This window comes from Alligator mississippiensis, chromosome 11 (assembly GCF_030867095.1).
Source record: "Alligator mississippiensis isolate rAllMis1 chromosome 11, rAllMis1, whole genome shotgun sequence".
Taxonomy (NCBI): domain Eukaryota; kingdom Metazoa; phylum Chordata; order Crocodylia; family Alligatoridae; genus Alligator; species Alligator mississippiensis.
In genome coordinates, this window is record NC_081834.1 from 34,735,805 (window position 1) to 34,751,641 (window position 15,837).

Here is a 15,837-nt window from a genome sequence, read left to right on the forward strand (position 1 = left end):
GTGGATGGGTCTTTTTCAACCTGGAGGGATGTGGGCAGTGGGGTCCCCCAGGGCTTGTTCCTCTGGCCTGCACTGTTCAACATTTTCATCAGCAACTTGGACAAGGGGGTAAAAAGCACCTTGTTCAAATTCGCAGATGACACTAAGATGTGGGAAGAAGTGGGCACGCTAGAGGAGAGGGACAGAATGCAATTAGATCTGGACAGGTTACAGGGGTGGGTGGATGAGAACAGGATGGGATACAATACTGACAAGTGCAAGGTGCTGCACCTGGGGAGGAAGAACCAGCACCAGACCTACAGGCTGGGGAACTCCCTTCTTGTCAGCACAGAGACAGAAAAGGATCTTGGAGTCATTATTGATTCCAAAATGAACATGGGCCGATAGTGTGGCGACGCGGTCAGGAAGGCTAACCGCACCTCCTCCCCCTCTATGCGACACTGGTCAGGCCACAGTTGGAGTACTGCATCCAGTTCTGGGCGCCACACTTCAAGAGGGATATGGACAGCATCAAGAGGGTCCAGAGGAGGGCCACCCGCATGATTGGGGGCAGCAAGGCAGGCCCTACAAGTAGAGGATACGGGACCTGAACCTGTTCACCCTCCACAAGAGAAGGCTGAGAGGGGATCTGGTGGCTGTCTACAAACTGGCCAAGGGGTACCAGCAGGCTATGGGGGAGTCCCTGTTCCCCAGAGCACTACCGGGAGTAACAAAGAACATCGGCCATAAGTTGACCAAGAGTAGATTCAGGCTAGATATCAGGAAGCACTACTTCACAGTCAGGGCAGCTAGGATCTGGAACCAACTTCCAAGGGAAGTGGTGCTCGCACCTACCCTGGGGGTCTTCAAAAGGAGGCTAGATAATCACCTCGCCGGGGTCGTTTGACTCCAGCATTCTTTCCTGCCTGTGGCAGGGGGTCGGACTTGATGATCTGCTCAGGTCCCTTCCGACCCTACCAACTATGAAACAGGCACTGTTAATTGATTCTCTATCAGAATAGTTAACAGTGGGGATAAGAACACATGAAGTCTTACTGAAATTCCTTCCCCTCCCCCCCCCCCCCCCCCCCCCCACTCATGTTCTGACTCTAAATCCTTTTCCAAAATGCTAGGACAAAAGAGTGGAAATGTGATTGTTCATGCAAAACATGCTTGCATGTTTTGCAGAGCTGCTAGACCTGGTGTCTGTGTGGAAGGAGTTGGTGCACATACAATCTTTCTCATGCGCTCTCTCACGCTCTTCATCAAGGTACGTATCCACATGCAGGTGGGTGGAGTGATGCAGGGGTGTGTGCATTGAGGGTGGCATGAAGAGTATGTTCTAACTGAGCAGTCCATACTAGTAGATCCTTGTCTAAATTTTAACTATTTTATTTACACTTTTACAAGTAAGAGCTGAATGTACTAAGGATTTAATTGGTAAGCTCAGGAATTTAGTCTGACATCAGTGGGGCTTTAAGCTGGGGGGTTGGACAAGTTACCAGCCCCAGTGGTGAAGAGGCATGTGTTGCTGTAATGGTTTTTAGATTAAGGAGAACACTTTCCATTGTGGGAGGGTGGTTTTGCCTGTAGCCCAGCCAAACCAATTAATTATTTTTCTATGATAACTTCCAATTGTATGAAATATCATTTTTATAAATTGCAAATGGTAAGAGTCAGTGAAAATAGATGTAAGGATCAGATTTAGCTGGCCACAACTTCAGATAAGCTTCAGACAAGACTATAAGATACCACCTCAAGGGAACACAGCTCAGTGACAGTGAAAAGAAGTGTGCTACAGCTTTCACTGACCTAGCCACTCTGTGTTCATGTACAAAACTGCCTGATTATGCATGGGTTTATTGACTGCTTTAGTGAGCGACTTTGACAAACTTGCATCCTGATACAGACTAGTGCATAAAGAAACCCCTCTTGTCATAGGAAGTTGGATACCCCCACCCCTTAGTTCACAGTGTTACAGTGGAACCTCATAATGGAGTAATTCTGAATAAAAAGTTTTCAAAGATTTTGATTTTGTGTGGTAGGATGCAAACATTACTTAATACTGAAGATTAAGTAAACAGGGAGATGCAGCTATTTTACCTGAACATCTGTAAGAGGCATCACTATTTTTATATGACTCAAACTGTACCTTCAAGGGTAAAACTATAAATCTAGATTTAAATAGTGGTACTGCAGTTAAATATGAGACTATATCATAATGTGACACCACTAGTATGTAATCATTTCTTGCTATCATCGCACAAAAACCCTAAAAGCAGTTTTAATAAATAATTTTTTGACGCTTTGTCTGTGCTATAAAGTATCACAGCTGTAATTAATGAAGGCATAACTTCTTTTTATAAGAACTTCCTAGAGATGTTTCATTAGTTCATTTCACAAGGATATTTATTTTTTCCATTTGAAAATGGTGTAATTTATTTTACTTGAATGCCAGACTTTTGTACTGTTTTTGCAGATCACTCTAGAATATAACTTCACTTATATCTAGCTATCTTAGGTCCCTTCCTATCAGCTTTTCCTCTATCCCAGTAGTGGATTTCAACATCTTTAGACCTAAGGCACCTTTTGGAAAATGCCAGCTCTTAACTTTCACTTCCTTTTTTTTGTGACTATGGAAAAATAATAGAGCAATTCTTCTGTTGCAGAGAACTCAAAACACAGCAGGTCAGAATGTTTTGACATTACGGATTCCTTTTTTAAATCTCTTGTTTTACCTTGTGAATAGTGTTGTGTTTCCCTAACAGCACTAATATTGTGTGGTACCTTTAAAAGGATTTCATGGTACCCCTGGGTGCAACAGCACCATGGCTAAGAATCACTGCTCTAGCGAGTAATTGAGAATAGGGACTGATAAGAACAAGGTCAAATTTACTACTGACCAGGCTGCCCTCAGGGTGGGCAGTGGTGGCACTGAGAGAGGGCCTATGCAGGTGGCTACAGTGAAATTTGGGGTGGCTGCAGCCCCTCAATACTCCCCCTCCCAGTGCTGCTGCTGCCTACCCTGGGCACAGCCCCAGCCTGCAGCTGCAGCCTACCCTGCCCCACCCACACAGATCTGGGGGCATATGCCCCCTCTGTGCCCTCCTGGGGTACACGCAGCAGCAGGAGCTGCTCTCATTCCCCTCGAATGAGCCATGGCTCCGTCCCATGCCTTGCCCTGGCTGGGCAGTGCCTGTCCCAGCCCCACTCCCCCCCCTCACCACAGAGGGGCGTTGATCTGCTCCCCCACACCCCTTCTCTCCCCCCTCCCCTTCCACCACAACACACTTATAAGCTCTCCAAGATGTCAGGCTGTGCTCCTCACTGCCTGTGTGCTGCGCTGCAGCTGCGCGCGCACACAAGTATTTATTGGCCAAATATCACTGGCCACATCAGGCCAGTTTCTAGTGTAGTCCATTTTCTTTATATCGGTGCCAATCCAATATTGGACCGATGTATCAGTGCACCTCTAATTTACACAGTGTAGGTAAATAAATTGCATATAAAGCTTAATATTCTACAGTAAAATCTAAACTCAGTTTTAGTACTTTTACAACCCAGAAAGTTGAACAAAGATCTTAGAGTGGTAGTGAATAGTAATTATCTGGTCAAACTCTTCTTTGACATTCAAGCAGGTCCCTTATGATAGCAGCCATTTAAACCATAAAAATGACCGAATTTAAATATTTGAAAGATTTGCTATAGTGATTAATAGTTTGAGTTGTGTAAAATAAAGAAGTGTTTACAGCACAAGAGATGCTAGCTAGGACCAATTAGAAGTGAAATGTGGGCTGAATATCATAAAATAAACTTTAACAGCAAAATGTGTGTTGAATAGTCTCCTTGTTGAATTTAAGCCCTATTGCATTTTAACACACAACTAGATAAAGCACTCAAATACAATGTCTGTTTAATCAAGAAACAATGACATGACTCAGTTGATCAGTCATAAGCACCTAACAAAGTTTAAACAGTGAATATTGAATAATGGGAAAACTATTGGTAATCAATTCATAAAGCAAAAAATGCTTTTAATACTCTTTAATAACAAACCCCTAAGAATGCTTGGATAGAATATTCAATTAGTTATATATGCTAATACTGACATGGAGCATGCAATTGAGCTACAAGGTATGTTAAAATTCATATCACCTTCAAACCATAGGACAATCAACCCATGTCTGAACTGAATTTTAGGCATGTGGCCCTATTTTCTCTGAAGCAATTACTGCAGGGCCTGCATCACTGACAAGCTGTCACATGCCATACAGATCTCTAGTGGCATAGCAACTGTCATCATAAAACCTATAAATTTGGGTTTATCATGTTATCCTTTAGAAGCCTTATATAGCATCTAGGTTAATGTATCCATATGTTAACATTTTTCCCCCATCCCTCTTTTTTTAATTGCTAATAAGTGTTTCTTTTGCTTAATTTTAAATAGCATTGAGCTCTGACTGGTTCATGTCTGGTAAGCTATTTGCTAGTGTTCTCAAAGGGAAAGGAGCTCTGACCTCAAGAGTGACACAGTGAAGTGATTATAACAACCTCAGTGGCAGTTAGCGCCACAGAGAAGGCTTTGCTTTCTTTCACTAGAACAGTGGAACTGACAGATCTGCAAGGGCCAAACTGTGCAGCGGCGAGTGAACTACCAGAATGACTCTTTGTCCAGTCAAACATGTTGAGATCAGTGGTCTGGTCATTGCTTCTTTTTTTCCAGGCATGCAATAACCAGAGATTCTACTAAACCAAAATCAGCTCTAAAGGGCAAGATGCTGGAGCTTGTAAGAGCATGGCCAGAAAGGTAAAATTGCTAGAAACCAGAACATGGGTCCTTTTCTGCCCCAGTCCAAGGGGTAACTGTAAACAACCCTCCATCCCCACCCAAACCACCATCAAATTTAATCTCTGTCATTTTAGTAGTTTGGCACTGCTGAGCCTAACATCCTCAAAAAGAAAACAAGAATTTAATTTGCTCTCTAGTTGATGACAATTGAGTGTAGTGAACCAAAGGAACTAAAATTATTAACAAGCTAACAGCATGCCATTGCCATTGGCAACATAAAGCTGATGGATGATGTTGTGATACTCCTTAAATGAATGTTTATGTATGCTTCTAAAAGTCTGTATTCTAAATAAATCAGTAAAGCCATCCAAATTGCTGCATTATTAAACATGCAGCATGTGATCAATCACTGGCCTTGCTGATTTGAGTTTAGCCCTTTTACTTGTATGAACACTTTCCATTTTACTACATAATAATAGACTTGACCCAACATGAGGAAAGTTATAATAGAAGAACCCCATAGTAGACAACCAGGTAGCAATACATTTATGAAATAACATTAGTGATATTCAGCTGATTATCACCTGGCATAAATTGTTGCTCATTCACTGACTTCAGTGATCCTTCTCTGGGGATTGATCAGTGTTATGCACTGAAGGATGTTACTGCTGTTAGGACCCTTGCCTTGTGGTTACAGAAATACAGTGAACGAGGCAAGGGGTTGTAGGAAGAAAAAGGATGGTCTCCATTGATTAGTGCTCCAGGGCAGCATTCACCTGGTTAGAGTCTATCCTTGCCTCTGTCACATCTGTCCACTGTGATACTGGCAAGTCAGTTGCACCAGACTTTGCACAAATGGTCAACAGGTGTGCTTTTCTCTTACTGAAACAGCCTGGGTATTTAGTAGGGGTGTGCAAATTAAGCCCTATTCGATTTGGATTCAGATTTGGCCAGAATCGGGGTCAGTGATTCGATTTGTTGATTTGGATCACTGTCCCTGATTCAATTTGGCTGAATCTGAAGATTTGATGTTGATTTAGAGAATCAGCGATTCGGACATAGACACAGCTTTAAATGGTGTTTCTACATATCTCGAGGTACCAGCGCGGCTCATGAATGCTGCGATGCTGGGGCAGATGGAGCATCCCCACATGAGTGCAGGAGGCCCCTCCATGTGCTCAGCGGCAAACCTGGAAGTGGATCAGAAGTACTTCTGGACCACTTCTGAGTTTTCCAGGGAGCACGCAGGGTCCACCCCACTGCACCTCCCCAGCTTGGCGGTTGGCCATGGGGGACCCTGAGTGCCCTCCCACCCAGACCCAGGAGGCACCAGTCACCGAGCTGGGGAGGGTGGGGGAGAGCCCCCTGCGTGCTCCCCAGTGGACCCGGACGTGGTCTGGAAGTGCTTCTGGTCCACTTCTGGGTGTGCTGCTGAGCGCGCTGGGGAGCCCCCTGCACTCCTGTGGGACACTCCATGCGCCCCAGCATTGCAGCATTCACAAGCCACCTGCTACCTTGAGGTATGTAAATAAAACAGTTGAAGCTGTGCCTATGTCCGAATTGTTGAATCTTTTTTCGATTCGATTTGGAGAGATTAAAGGGTCCTCTGATTCAGATTCAGAGATTCAGCCACCAAAATCGGGCCGAACCTTCACCAAATTGAATCGGGGACCGAAGCTTCGCACAGCCCTAGTATTTATCTGTTTTAGTCAGGCAGAAGTCTGGATAGAATTGCACCTTATAGTGTAAATCAGATGCATAAGCTTTCATGAGCAACAGCTCAGTTCATCAGGTGCTATGAAAGGACATTCTATACATTGCATGTAAGGCTTAATATTTTACAGTAAAATCAGAAATCAGTTGGAACTGAATTTGGAATCTATGAAGTACTCTGATTAAATCAGTTTCTAGACATCTCCAGGTCCTAAATTATTGGACATTCTTTACGCTTATCTTGTTGCTCCTTTAACCTAGGCATACTATGAAAATAAAGTGATTAATATTAAAGAAGTGCTATAGCAATGAGCACTAGAGAAAATCCTATAAGGACATTTAATAATTGTCTTCTTGCAGAGCCACACATTAACAGCAATAATCTAACAAAATACTGAACAGCTGATTAGTAAGCAACCACTGTGAACTGAATAGTGTCTGGTGGGGAAAAAAATAGCATGCAAGGGTATAATTCTAACTTCATCGTAGTGCTTATGTAGCTATGTACTTAATTAAGATTGCACAGGAACTTGTAATCATTGGCTTTCCCAACTTAGAGGCACCTGCCTTTGCAACCTTAATACTGGTATTTTTTAGCTTTGAGTGCATGACTTTTCAACCTTAAAGTTCCTTTAATATTTTGTGTTTTTCAAGGTCTGCGCAATCTTCTGCTCATAGTGCACAGAATCATCAGAATTTAGTTCCCTCCATTATCTGTCAAAACCAACAAGTCTTCCCAGCATTTTAATAGTAACTAAATTCACAGACACTAAGGGCTGGAAGGAACCTCACAAAATCAAGTCCAGCCCCCCTGCCATAGACAGGAAGTCTGCTGGGGTCAAATGACCCCCGCAAGATAAGCATCCAAATGCCATTTGAATGAGTTCAGAGTAGGTACTTGCACCACCTCTGAGGGGGAGTCTGTTCCAGCCCCTGGACACTTGTACTATAAAGAAGTTTTTCCTTATGTCCAGTCTAAATCAGCCTTCTGATATAAAACCTGCTCTTTTACCTGGACTTGCAGCTGCGGAAGCTATTAAGAGATCAGTTTCCATTTACTGCAAAGTGCATATTTCCCTAATATTGTTCACAGGTTGAGAGAGATTCTTAAGAAGTCCAAGCTAGAGGAACAAAGAAAGGATAAATGCAGAAGGGTGACTGCTTTGTTAGCTTTCACTAATTAATTTATAATTTAATTTATGTTTAATTTTGGAAGTGAAACTTAAAGTAAAAGTAAAAAATGAAGCCCAGCAGAGACATGTACTATATTCATGGTTAGGGTGAGGTTGCAAATGCCAGAGAATGACAAAGAGGTCCTGTAGGAGAAAACAATGTAAGGGGAGCTAACAGTAGCATAACTATGGTGGGGCAAGTGGGGCACCAGGCCCAGAAGCCTACTATTGAAGTGGTTCGAGAGTTGTTCCCAACCCAGAGAATCTTTTCCATGTCACCCCCAGCAATGTATCTGAGGGTTGGGAGGTGGGCAGAATGGTGCATCTTAGCCACAGTAGGTACAATCCTGCACCCAGTGAGTGGGGCAGCAGGGATAGCTGTCAGGGAGCTTGGTTATGGGGCTTCTTCCACCCAACCCAATGCAGTAGCAGCAGTAGCAGCAGCAACTTCATTATGCAGAAAGCAGAGACTTAGGTTCCTTCCCTGAGCACTGCCCTGCTCTCCAGTGGTTGGCATTCAGCACCAAAAGCGTGCGGGGGTAAGAGCTCATTATGCCTCTTGGAGCTAACATACCATCCTTAAAGATGAAAGAGAGGAGTTCCATCCTGCATCGTCTATTTGCTCAGTTGAAACTAGCTGTTTGGCCTCTCCCAGATTTAAAGTGTTCTACACTTGAAAGATGGGTAGACCCGTTTATTCAGGGAGGATAGAGTAAACAAAAGGGTTTATATTTTCTGAAATGGTTGTAATTTTATTTGGCTCTTCTATGACATTATATTTAATTTTAATTGTATTTATGTAAGAAAAGTCCAGATCTTTGTAGGCATCATTTGAATGCTGGGCACCGCACAAAGCAGCTGACTGTAGGCTTCCACCACACTGATCACATAAGAGTGAATTTACCTTAAATATAATGAATTTTTGGTATAAAAAGGGTCATCGCATAAGAGCGAATTTGCACATACAGAACCCGCATAAAGCAAGGGAGATCTGTATTGGATTATTTTTCTAGCACTTGTCAGGTATATGTTGCCATGAAGAGTGCCAGATGTGCACTACTGTTGAAAAATGTGTGAGGGCACCAAATTTTGCGGCACAAAAACACCAGCTTCTCCTTACATGGTGGGAGGTCCCTAAAATAAAAAAGCCATAAAACTGAGTGACACTGGTCAGAAGGAAAAAGGCCCTACTGGAGAGCACCTTGACACACGAAGGTCTACACCATACTCCAGTAACTGTGGGGATAAATCATCAAAATCTCTCTAAATATGAAGGTCTGAGACAGGAATCATTGTTAAAATGATATTGATTGCTTTTAATGGCAAAAGATGTCTTGTACAAAACAGCATGCAGGGGTCAGCAGCCTGCAGCCCAGAAAGCCAGATTTGGTGTGTGGAGCAGTTGAATCCAGCCTGCAGATCTGGGGGCTTCACCCATGTCATGACCAGGCAGTGGGGAGAGGTGGCAGTGGCAGCAGTAGTGGCCGAGTTCTATGTCTAGCAGTGCTGGCCTGCCTTGGACCCCAACTGGGTAATTCTAGCCTGCCACCAAAAAACATTACCAACTGCTGCAATGAAGCCTGGTAGTCTTGTTTTGGAAGGGAAGAGTTTAAAGTTTTCAAAATCAAAAGATGAGCCTCATCCTATCATCTGATGTAGTGATTTGTTGTCTGAACAGCATTCTTTCCTTGACTCATCTAGAATGAAAATCTAGAAACATCAACTTCCAAGAGTGGATTGATAGAGTAAATTCTTTCATTAGGTAGAAGTCTGCTTCAGGTTAAAGTAAAGGCATTGATGTCCTTTCACGACAAGGATCCATATGCCTGTTGCCTTCCAGTCCAGTTCTCAAACCATGTTTAGCATTTGTCAAGCTTTGGCCCTTGAGGCAAAAACCCATATGAGAAACCTAAACAGAATCCTATTCTAATCCAAAAGATTTATCCATATAGAATTTTTATGTTATCCAAACGATATCATTTTAAACACCCTGAATCCATCTTTAAAAGAGTATTATTTTTGGAGCAATAGTAAGCCCTAGCCAAGGTCAGAAGCCACTGTGATAGATGCTGTTGCACTCTACTTAAGCCTCCTTCTTGTGCTGGAGTAATAATTTCTGTATCATAGTCAAGGTGTCAGTCCTTAATCAAAATAAGACTGTGTGTGCTGCTTAATATTTCTGCAGGTTTTTTCTTTTGAAATTGGAGAAAGGTAACAACATTTACTGACACCCCCCCATCCCCCCAAAAAAATTCTACAAAAACACTGTACATAGGAAATCACAGTGTACTTAAACTGTGGGAGTTGGAAAAACAGACTTTATAGTGGATTGGAATATCTGCAGAGATGAAAAGAAACATTGTACATTTTTCTGTTGTATTGTGCTAGTCCAGTAACCTTTGTTAGCAGAAATATTCCTCCAAACTAATGGACATGATTTGTTGCAACAGCATATTCATCTCAGTTTTCCTCTTGCTAGTTTCATGCAGTATTTATTTCTCTATGCATCCCTACAGATTATCTAAGGTAGCACTGGGGAAGAGGAGATCCTAGGCTTAAATGGCCATAGCTTGGTCACTGATCCTGTTGCAGTCTATAGTTCATAGTGGCATGAACTCCACTCGAATCTGGGTGGTTTGTGGGGTGCCATGCATCTTTTCTCAAAAATTTTTTTACTTGTATGACATTTGTAGTCTCTGTATGTACTACTTATAGTAGGGCCAGGATTGCACAATATAATAATTACTTTCAAGTGATAAACAATGAGTTTTTTGGCACCTAAGAGATGCTTTAAGCTAAATGGCTGAAGAATAGTAATTGTAAGATTTAGCATTTGACATGACTTGTTTTACTCATCTCCTTGCAGATGTGCTCTGAGGCATAGGAACCAGGCAGTGATGAATTTACATGTTCAAAGTAGGGGTGTAAGAATAACATGTTTATGCAAACTATTGGGGAATGACATGTCTTTGCGCAGGGAAACTATGTGAGAACAGTACTATTAAGAGATTGGATTAGTAGTCTTCATGTCAGAAAAGATGTACATAGTCTCCTGGTCTTAACTGGTTCACAAAAGATTTATTCTATGGTAAACATTTAACTTTGATGGGCGGGGAGTTGTATGCATAGTGTGGCCTCCTGGAGAATCCAATGGGGAGGTATGCAAATAGCAGATAAGAAACTGTACTTAAGCTTTGCCTTGAGAGTAGAATTTTGTCTTCAGTTTTCCTGGGCCTAGAGAAACACTGCAGTCCCTCAACTAGCACAATGAGTAAAGCTGGCTGACGAGAAATTATAGGAAGTCCAGGGAGAGAGATCAGACAGAAACTGCTTTTAACCTGTTTAGCTGGGTAGGAACTGCATCCTTTGATTTAAGATGCAGGGTAAAAACTGGCTGTGGTTCTGATATTTCTGATATCTCAACCTGCACTAATTTCTTATGCTTGTTCTTGGTTTTTATAATAAAACCTTTTGTTATCTTTTTTTTTTTTACCTACTTATTGTCAGTGATGCCTGTGATCCCAGAGCACTTAACCATGCAGACAAATTTCACCTTCCAAAAAAGCGGCTTTATCTTTTCTGAGCCCATGGCAGAATCCCCTCTGCTGAAAGCTGGCAAGGCCTGGGTGAGGTAGGTGTAGCTATCTCAGGGAGACAGCATCATGGGTCAAGGAGATGACCTGTGGAGGACCTCTTCTGTTCTCAGTGGTCAAGCAGAAGACAGCAGGGAGGGGCTTGGATGTGAAGGGTGTCCCCAAAGGTGTGAGAGCACCCTAGGAGTTTGTCTCAAAGGTACACCTTACCACATACAAGGTTGGAGTGCATCTCACACTGCTTTTAAGATTGTTGAAAAATTATATCAGTTTTAAATAGACAAAAAACTTTATAAAACCAGATAACTGCCCAGAGAAACTATATTCCATTTTTAATATTCTGGTGTAATTTATCTGATATGGTTTCAGTCTGGTAAGGCAGAAATATAACAACATTCAGTTTGGAGACTGCTATTTAACAGTTGCAGTATGTCTGTTTTATGGAAGTATTTTGGCTTATTACAAGACAATGACAATAGGTTTTCCAGATGTTCAAGAATGTTACCTGCCATTGTTAGCGGTTTAGTGATTTAAAATTCCTAGTTCAGCACTTGTTATTAATTTTGGGGCAATTTAAGATTATGTACCATTTAGTCACACTATATTTGAATTTGAATATTTCATTTGTTTCTGCTACCCTCATTCAAATGCAATTAATAAAGTCTGAGTGCTATATTAGGATACCTCAAACTGTTCTGCATAATGTAGGTGGAAATTTAAAAGTGTTTTTGTCTTTGTAGTTTTAATCTCAAGTTAATATAATTGTAGGTTATGTTCTGCTGTCACTTTAATATTTAATTATTAGTTGGATGGGTTCTTTGGACTATTCAGTCTCCATACTGTAAATCTTAAATAGGGTACTGTTATCAGTGAGCATACACATGTAGCTTTTACATTTTTCAAATTGTGCAAAGAACATTTCTGAAAGTGTTTACTGACTGACTTATTTCCAGGGATCCAGGTTTTTTGTTTACCATGGAAAAACATGGTAAAACCTGATTTTCTCCTTAAAAGGAGAAAAACATGGGAAACAGTGGGTTTTCCTTTGCAAGCTGGCAGACGTCCGGCCTGCAAGGGGCTGAGAGGAGCAGGAGGTGGGCAATCAGGCAAGGGGCACCATGTGCATGTGTGCACATACACATGTGCATGCCTGCTAGGCAGCCTGGAGACCAGCTACCCACAGCTAAGTCTAGTGCAGGGAGGCGGGGGAGGATTGAGGCCCCCATAGTGAGGGAGGGAGGGAGTTGGGCAGGGCAGGGCTGGGCTGGGGTTGCTGCCCAGCTGGCGTGGTACATGTGGTTTGGGGCCCAGGGTCAGAATGCACACCTCAGGGCCTGGATGGGGAGTGGGTCGGAGCCATGGTAAATTGCCCTGGGGGCAGTGGGGGAGCTGGCTCCCTGCCACTGCGTGCACTTGTGGAGGGGCATAGGGGGCACATGCCCCCCTAGATTTGTGCATAGGGTGGGTGTGGGCTGCTTACTATGAACTCAGGGCTCCCTGCCTTGCTGCCTTCCCCCTGGGGTCTCTGCAGCCCATTAGGCAAAACCTGGCATGGAGGAGCGGGGTGGGGAAGCTTGGTGCCACTGCTGCAAGCCCTCATGCCACCACAGTAAGATGCCCCTTGCCTGCTTGGCAGTAACGGGGGTGGTAGCATGGAGCTGTGCCCCTTGCTGCTGCTGGGTAGGCAGGGGACACCTTGCTGTGGCAGCACAGGTCTTGCGGCAGTAGCCTTGAGCTTCTACGCCTGGCCCCGCTCTGCCCTGCTGTGCCGGGTCTCACCCACTGGGCCACAGAGGCTGCAAGGGGAGGGCAGCAGGGCTGGGAGCTCCAAACCTGCAGTGGGCAGCCTGTACACATGCCCTACCACAGGCATTGCTCCAGCTGGGCAGCCTATGGGGGAGGGGGATCCTGGCTCTCTGCTCCGCCATAGCAGCTACCACCTCCCACAGGCAGCAGCCGGGGCTCGGGTACAACTGTGGCCACTGCGGACCCAGGTCCCTGTCCCCATAGTCCTGGCAGCTGGCGGCCCCCTCTGGCAGGACTGGGGGGCAGGGGCCTGTGGGTGGGGAAAGAAGGGTACCAGCAGGGCCGGGGGGCTGTGGATGAGGGGTGAGGGGCAATAGCATGGGCAGGGCACCAGCATATTAGGGCTGCTCAGCACCGTAAAGCAAGTGTGGGAGGGCCTGGGGTGGACAGCTGCAGCTGGACAGACCCGCATTCTGGTGAGTGAAGGGGACAGAGGGAGCTCTGATTTTCTGTGATAAAAAATCCAAAATCAAAATGCCAAAATGTATAGGTATTTAGAATTTATTTTATTATATTGATGGAGGCACTGGTAGGCTTCCAAATTACTTTAAAATTGTAAATATATTTAACTGAGGTATCCAGCTGATACCTCTCTCTCTCTCTCTCTCTCTAGATATATCTATAGATATATCTAGATCTAGATATATCTATGGTGGTATTTCATTTTAATCACAGAAAAAAATGCAGGTTTTAGGGTTTTTAATCAGAGAATTTGCAATATATATTTATGATTTTTATCCAAGAATCCGTGACTTTTAAATAGAGAAAACCAGGAGCCTTGCTGATTTCCTGTGTCTGCTGTCAATATATTCTTTTATGGACTGGATTTCTTCTTCCATAAATTCATCTAGCTTTCATTCTTGGTCCTTATGAAATTAAAAGATCTTTGGTAGGTAATAATGTTTTATCCAACTCTTATTTTCTTAGTAGTCTCTTGTACCTCATTGTGGGATTATTCTGCTGCTTTCTTTTACAAAGTATAGAAATCACATCTGTCACTGAAATAAGACAGCTGTTTATGACAGCAACAAAAACAACTCTTAGTCTAGGGACAGAAATTACATGTAAGCCAGTATAAGTGATTGGAAACCAGTTCAAATTTGTAACACAACATAAATTCAGTGCGCATAAACTTTTTTCAAAATGGTCAAAACCAGTTTAAGGTAACGTGGATAGACGTAGCATCAGACTTAACTGATTTAGGTTAAATTCATTTATTGAACTTCTGTCCCAGGTCCCCTCCAGATTCAAGTTAACTCTCAGTCCCCCAGCATCCCAGGATGCTTTGCACCTCCTCTGCAAATCCTGCCTCACAGGGTGGGCGGGCTAGTCTTGGCCCAAGCTGTTTACTCCAGCCAAGCAGGGAGGCATGCTCTAGCACCCTCCTGGCTTCTGACCTGGGCCACTGCAGGCATGTGGCTTAATTTTCAGATTCAAAAATGAATGTCTGTTCACTTGCTTATTGGTTGAATCAATGCAAACTTTGAATCAATTCAGCGATGATTGAATCAATTCAGCCTCAGGTGTTTGGACTGTCTGTACTTGGCTTTAAGAATATGGTACATTAATAATGTTCTATCCAGTTGAATGTACACAGGAAATATTAAGTAGGAAGACTGTCATTGCCCAAACTGGAATTTTAGCCTAGAAGCCCAGAGTAATAACTATAAATATACAAGTGGTACCATGGAATGTTAAATGAGCACAATGTGTCTCATTTATCATTCTAGAGTAAATATTTCGTCTAATAAGCAGCATTTCTCTTCTTACATGTATATCAACATCACTAAGGTCTCCTTTGTGGATGTGCAGTACAGTTACTGTTTTCAAGAAGTTGTATCCAAAGGGAATTGCCTTCTCATACATTTCCCTTGCAATTCAGAAATGTTCTGCAAGAGTAATGAATGCTTGTTTTTCCTCTGGTTCCACTTTGTGTTTTTAGTTGTCATATTTGATTGATCAGTACACATGTCACTGGGCAATAAGAAGCAGTCGCCTGCTTAGAGATTGGCCATGTAGTATAAATTCTCCATACTATTTCCTATGATCAGTTTCAAATTGGATATATTCAGTGAGTCCCTGAGGGACCACGACTCCAGGGGGAGGGGAGTTCAGGAAGAATGGTTGCTCCTCATGGGAGTGATCCTCAGTGCACAAGCTAATTCTATTCCATCTCGGAGGAAAGGCAGCAAGAGGGCACAGCAGCCCCCCTGGCTCTCCAGGGATCTAGCAGACCTCCTGAGGCTAAAAAGAAAGGCCTACAAAGGATGGAGGATAGGAGTCACCTCCAAGGAGGATTATTCTGCACTGGTCCAATCCTGTAGGGAGCAAACCAGGAAAGCCAAGGCTGCAACTGAACTCCAACTAGCTTCAAGTATCAAGGACAATAAAAAGTCCTTTTTCAGATATGTGGGGAGCCGGAGGAAAAGCAAGGGCAACATTGGACCCCTGCTAAACCAGATGGGATAACTGACAACTGATGCCCAGGAAAAAGCCAACCTATTAAATGGGTACTTTGCGTCAGTCTTTTATCAGTCCCATGGGATGCCCATGCTTACTACAGGACAGGGAGGTCTGGGTAAGGGAGATCCCTGCCCTCCATCAATGCAGACCTTGTGAAGGAACACCTTGGGAGGCTGGATACCTTCAACTCAGCCAGCCCTGACAATCTACACCCCAGGATACTCAAAGAGCTGGCAAGCATCATAGCCCAGCCTCTGGCGCGGATCTTTGAAAACTCCTGGCACTCTGGTGAAGTGCCTGAAGACTGGAAGAAGGCCAATGT

At 43.5% G+C, this 15,837-nt stretch overlaps 1 protein-coding gene across 9 annotated transcripts in view; it reads left to right on the top strand.

Moving 5' to 3' along the window:
• Positions 1-15,837, top strand: part of OTUD7A (OTU deubiquitinase 7A) — a 306,759-nt gene that overhangs the window by 75,633 nt on the left and 215,289 nt on the right. The window contains exon 1 of one of the 9 annotated variants that reach the window (XM_019477806.2): positions 1,176-1,249. The exons of the other annotated variants lie outside the window; for them this stretch is intronic. The gene's annotated coding sequence lies outside the window, so the exon portion shown is untranslated. Of the gene's footprint in view, positions 1-1,175; positions 1,250-15,837 lie in introns of those variants that run through there. 9 annotated transcript variants of the gene reach the window in all.